Source organism: Mesoplodon bidens (assembly GCF_964165515.1).
Source record: "Mesoplodon bidens genome assembly, chromosome: 20".
In the NCBI taxonomy this organism is placed as follows: Eukaryota; Metazoa; Chordata; class Mammalia; order Artiodactyla; family Ziphiidae; genus Mesoplodon; species Mesoplodon bidens.
In genome coordinates this window covers 9,545,529-9,551,573 of record NC_138181.1, presented here as the reverse complement: position 1 = coordinate 9,551,573, position 6,045 = coordinate 9,545,529, and positions in this window count along the sequence as shown.

Here is a 6,045-nt window from a genome sequence, read left to right as displayed (position 1 = left end):
CATTAACAGAGTTACTTTACTACATCTTCATTAGTAAGGTGTTTGTCTGGCTTGATAAGATAGTGGCTGGTAAACTCCCCTTATAAAGTCTTGTTCTAAGAGGCAGTATCTGTGGCTTAAACTCCATTAGAGTGGACTTGCCTAGAGGTAACTATTGAGGATTTCAGTGACCTTTTTCCTCTGGATCAGGAATTCCCAGGGAAAGGAAAGGAATTGCATTCAAAACTTCTGAAGTAGGGCTTCCCTGGTGGCGCAGTGGTTGAGAGTCTGCCTGCTGATGCAGGGGACACGGGTTCGTGCCCCGGTCCAGGAAGATCCCACATGCCGCGGAGCGGCTGGGCCTGTGAGCCATGGCTGCTGAGCCTGCGCGTCCGGAGCCCGTGCTCCGCAACGGGAGAGGCCACAACAGTGAGAGAAAAAAAAAAAAAAAACTTCTGAAGTAGATAGGTAATGAAAAAAACCGAATAAGCCTCCTACGCATACTTTGTCCTTTTGTTATTCTGTATGTCATTGGCCTTGCCAGTGTGTTATGTTAAATCTAGCTGTGGTTAAAACTAGAAAACATTTTAAAGTATTTTTCTCCTGAATTCTTTAAACTTCTTGAACCTTCTGATAAACGTTCACTTTGAGAAAGTTTCCACTTTTCAAAGTTTTCTAGGACCTCATAAAGCGTGACTGACACTTTGTATTCATGTGAGTCCTTACTAACTAGACTTCTCTGTACAAAGTTACAAGAGACTGTATGAAGGACGTGCTTGTCACTCATTTAGCAGCTAGAATGAATCAGTCTCGCAAATATCGCCACTCAATGGTATAAATACTAATTCAAATAGGTCAAAGTGCTCCTCATCATTTGTGCCTGGCTGGAGGACAAACATCAATAAATACAACCATTACACAATGACCAACTTTAATCTGCAGATGTGTAAAATGTGAAGGATTTTATTCCTCCCACAAGAGCTGAAGTAAATGGTTATATAGTAGTACTCTGCAGTACTGGAAACATGGAAATGTGTAGAGGATAGCAAATGTCTGATTAACATCGTATTTGCCATGAATGGTGAATGCCAAACTGTAGGTTCTGGACCACCCAAGTTCTAGGATAGGACACTGGTACATGTGTTTGCTCCAAAATGAGTCAACAGAATTACGTGATCAAATAAAGGTTATGGCCCTTCCGTACTGTATCCTAAGTTCTTCCCATAAACCTTAAATGGTGCAGATGTGAAGTTGCGAGAAATTCTCCCTAAAACTAGGAAACTAGGAAATTAATGCCTACTTGAAAATTTTTTAAGCCTCCAACTTGCAAAAAGAAATAATTTTATAAATTGGACAAAACCAAAGATCTTCAGTTAAGTATCATCGTCAAGTTAAAACAAATTTATGCCAGCAGAATTTTCAGACGTTTAGAATAGTATCTGAGTAATAAGTGTTTATGGACCTTGTTAAGAATTTATTTAACTTTGAGCTATCACCTTACCTTGAGAGTGAAATCTTTAATCTTCAGATTAATAAATCACTTTGAAGAATTTCTTTTCGTTTCTCATACAAAGAGTTTTTTTTTTTAAAGGCAGTTGGGGTGGGGATGGCAGCTAAAAATCAGTCCATTGGCTGTTGTTCTTTTTTATTTATTTTTATTTAATTATTATTATTTTTTTGGCTGCATTGGGTCTTCGTTGCTGTGCGCGGGCTTTCTCTAGTTGTGGTGAGCGGGGTCTACTCTTCCTTGCGGTGCACAGGCTTCTCATTGCAGTGGCCTCTCCTGTGTGGAGCACGGGCTCTAGGCGCGTGGGCTCAGTAGTTGCGGCTCACGGGCTCTAGAGCACAGGCTCAGTAGTTGTGGCGCTCGGGCTTAGCTGCTCCGCGGCATGTGGGATCTTCCCGGACCAGGGCTCGATCCCAAGTCCCCTGCACTGGCAGGCGGATTCTTAACCACTACGCCACCAGGGAAGTCCAGATCTGTTGTTCTTAATGTTTCTGTTCATGTATATATTCTGTTACTTCATATTTTCACAGACCACTTTATTTGCCAGGAAATGAACATCATAACTTGTATTCACAATGTTTTAGCAATTAGTCTTCTTTGAACAACCAAATAAATGCCAAACAGCGTAACTGTAGGAGTTCAGATTCTGTGATTCGCAAGGACTCAGAAACCTAGAAGTATTGTGGCCTTTTCTTTCCAATTAAAGGATTTGTGTGCACAACTCTTGCACATCTTTGTGCACCTCATATAATTTACAAATGTTTTGTTTAGTCCAATTCCTAGTTTCTTAGATAGTTGAAGGATTATGAAAAAGCAACATGATTGTAGATGTTACTGTGTAATTTTAAAATGAGGAGTGCTTCAGTTAAACAAGAAAGGAAAGGCCTAACAGGATGTTTGGGGCATTTTTAATACTGCAGAGAAAACTCCTCACTTCATATCTAATGATATGGAGGGGCTACTTGAGGATAGGAAACATCATCTTTTTAAATAACCAGAATTATCAACAGCAATCATATTGACAATAGAAACTTTACCAACCCCTGCCAGCAAGAGCTATACTTTAAAAATAATCAGATCCCTGACAGAAACTGAGAAAATTCTGAGGGAAAGAAAAAGTTGCTTGTGTACATTGTTTTCTATTCCCAAGTTCTACGTGGATTTTGAAGTGCATACAATTTTTCTATCTATCAAGGAAATGTGTGGTGTCAGAATAAAACGCAGCTGTAGAGGCAGAAAATAAAAATGCCTCTGAAACTGGGGGCATTTAAAAGGCTCACAGGGTAAAACTTAATCTAGTCAGTTCACTTAACAGACAAAGCTTATTAGGAACTTAAGAACTTATTGGCCTGACCATCAAAGTGTCAATAAGGGTTTTTTGTTTTTTGTCTTAATGGAACTTGACATGCTGATTCTAGGGACAGTGAAGGGACGTGCCCTGCAACTAGCAAGGCATGCCGAGTCCTAGAGCTGATATGCGTGGCTTTGGAGCAAGAATAGACTCGCGTTAGATGGGACAGAATGCAGAGCTGGACGCAGGCTCACGTGCGGTGGGCGGGACAGTCTCTTTGCCCCTCGGACCCCCTCGGATCCTTTCTCCTTCGGTGTCTTCTCTACATTCTGGAAAACTGACCTGTGCACAGCGTCAACCTGGCTCCCTGGTCCAGGCTTCCGGGAGTTTCGGCCGGTGGGAGGGATGCGCGGGGCCTGATCTGAGTGTGCGCACTGATTCAGGGCGTGGCCAGCGGGTCAGCCCGCAGCCCCGGAGGATCAGAGGAGCCTGGTGAGGACCTCTCGGAGCAGGTCCAGAGTGTGAAGACATCCACGCCACATGAGTGCCCATCGGAGAGCATCCTCCGCAAAGGTTCTTTCTCACTGCGGAAGTGGAAAACCCTTTGCTGTTTGCCAGCCTCTTCCCATCCCCGTGGTGCTTGCTCTGTGGGGCCGCCTGAAATGGTCCTGGCAGCGGGGTCGGGGGAGCATGTGGCTCAACCACGTGCACTTCTCCACCGCCGATCTGTCCACGGCCACGGCTGAGGGCCCAGGCGGCCATCGGAGGCCCATGCGAAGCCCCAATATGGCACCCTTCTCCGGGGGGGTTCTGATGATAACAAAACATTTTAATTACTGAATTGAGACTGTGATCATAGGACTTCTTTTTTCCAACAGTGACAAGAGCAATCATGGGCCTTCCTCAGTTTTCATCCATCGACAGGGAAGAACTATACCCAACAAATAAATGTAAAGGGACAAAAACAAAGTTGCTTTATGGCTACATTCCATGAGTTATCCTAACTGATACACGTACACACACACCACACAATTTTTATATTATCATATTATTTTTGATAAACTATGTAAACATGCCTGGGAGTGAGAAACACCAGTTGTTCCCTCTGGAGCGGGAGACGGGATGGAGTCAGAAAAAGGAGTGCAGGGCCTAGACTGAACCTGTGATGTTAAATGGCTTACTGTTTTCCATACTTCATCAAATGCCTAAAAAACGTTTATTACTAAAACAGTTACGTGTTGTAAATCAACTATACTTCAGTCAAAAAGAGTAAGACTCAGGGCTTCCCTTCCCTTCCCTGGTGGCACAGTGGTTGAGAGTCTGCCTGCCGATGCAGGGGACACGGGTTCGTGCCCCGGTCCGGGAAGATCCCACATGCCACGGAGCAGCTGGGCCCGTGAGCCATGGCCGCTGAGCCTGCGCGTCTGGAGCCTGTGCTCCACAATGGGAGAGGCCACAACAGTGAGAGGCCCACGTACCGCAAAAAAAAAAAAAAAAAAAGAGTAATACTCAATACTCTGTAATAACCTATGTGGGAAAAGAATCTGAAAAAGAATAGATATATGTACATGTATAACTAAATCACTTTGCTGTACACCTGAAATTCACACAACATTGTAAATCAACTAGACTCCAATATAAAATAAAAAATAATAAAAAAAGAAATTAAAAAAAGAAAAAAATCAAAAAATTTTTAAAAACTACATATATTTGTCAACATAAATGACCATATCCTAAATATTATGCATACCAGTTAACATCTCCAGTATCAGGTTGGTCTTTGATCATTTTACACAATACTTCTCACACTCACACACACAACCCCACTCCCCAGGACTTCACCCAGGTCTCTATTTGTAATTCCTCCACGTGTTCAGGTCTGTTAGTCTCATTGGTCTCATTGTCAAGAGACACTAGCCTCTGAATCATGCTAGTTCTACTTATACCAAAAAGAAAAAGTGAAAAATATGGACAAATAGCTTATTCTTGCTCATAGGTATGTGAGTAGGCCTCTAAAAGAAATGAATTAAACTTGTAGCCTAGAAGCAGCCTCTAGCTAAGGGTAAAGTTCAGGATCAAGCTGAATTTCTCTCTTAAAGTAAACATGTCTAAAACGAAACAAAGAGGGTGACTGGGAAATGTATGATCTCACTTCCCCACCAACAGGGAAAAGTCCAAAGTAATTTCATCCCTCACAGAGCTCCATGGGTCACATCCAAATCTTATTGATTCTACTGAGTTAGCAGCTCACAGGATGACAGCTGCTCACAGCAAGATCAGCTCTGACAGATCAACTGACCCAAGGTTTCTGGTTCTTGTTTCCAAAGATACCAACAATCAACACAATTTCATGACCAAATTTCAGTATTTTCAGCTGAAAATATTTTTATAACTGACTGAACATAGCATAAACTGAAAATATAATTTTTAAAATCACTTTTGGATACCCTAAAGGCGGAATTATTATCAATACATTATCTGTTCTAGCTAATTTAATAGTAAAATTATGGAACATAATTAATCATGCCATTCTTTAGCCGTCTGATAGAGGGTGAATACGGAACTCAATTAAAGTGTTTAGTTTTGGGCTTCCCTGGTGGCGCAGCGGTTGTGAATTCGCCTGCCGATGTAGGGGACACGGGTTCGTGCCCCGGTCCAGGAAGATCGGAGCGGCTGGGCCCGTGAGCCATGGCCGCTGAGCCTGCGCGTCAGGAGCCTGTGCTCCGCAACGGGAGAGGCCACTCTTTTACCAGTGAGAAACCTGTAATTGTTTAAATGAAGAAATTTAGATACAATGCCAAAAGTTTTTAAGATGTCACCAATTTTTAAATTTCACAGTCTTTTATTAACCCAAGCCTCTTATTCCTTATTATTTCACATACTGACACCTCAAGAGATGTATAATTTATAGATCCTCCGTGTAGAAATGAAAACGAAATGGTAACAATTATAATACAATTCCATCTCTGTAACTCTAATTAGAAAGTTTGGAACTTAAGAAAATTTTAAAATAAATCTTACTGTATATTGTCAGCTCAGGGAAACCACTGTCTATATGCAGACAAACTTGATTGTATTCTAACAGTTGCCTCTATACAGAAAAAATTATTTTAATAAACTTTAGTCTGAAGTGGAATGACTCATTTCGTTCGTCAGGTGAAGTTCTCAGAATGGTGCCATGCCTACAATCCATTAACACAAAGAAAGGTGTGGCATTGAAATGAAGAAAAATGAATGGAATTTTGATACAGGGTACATTATTTTTTTC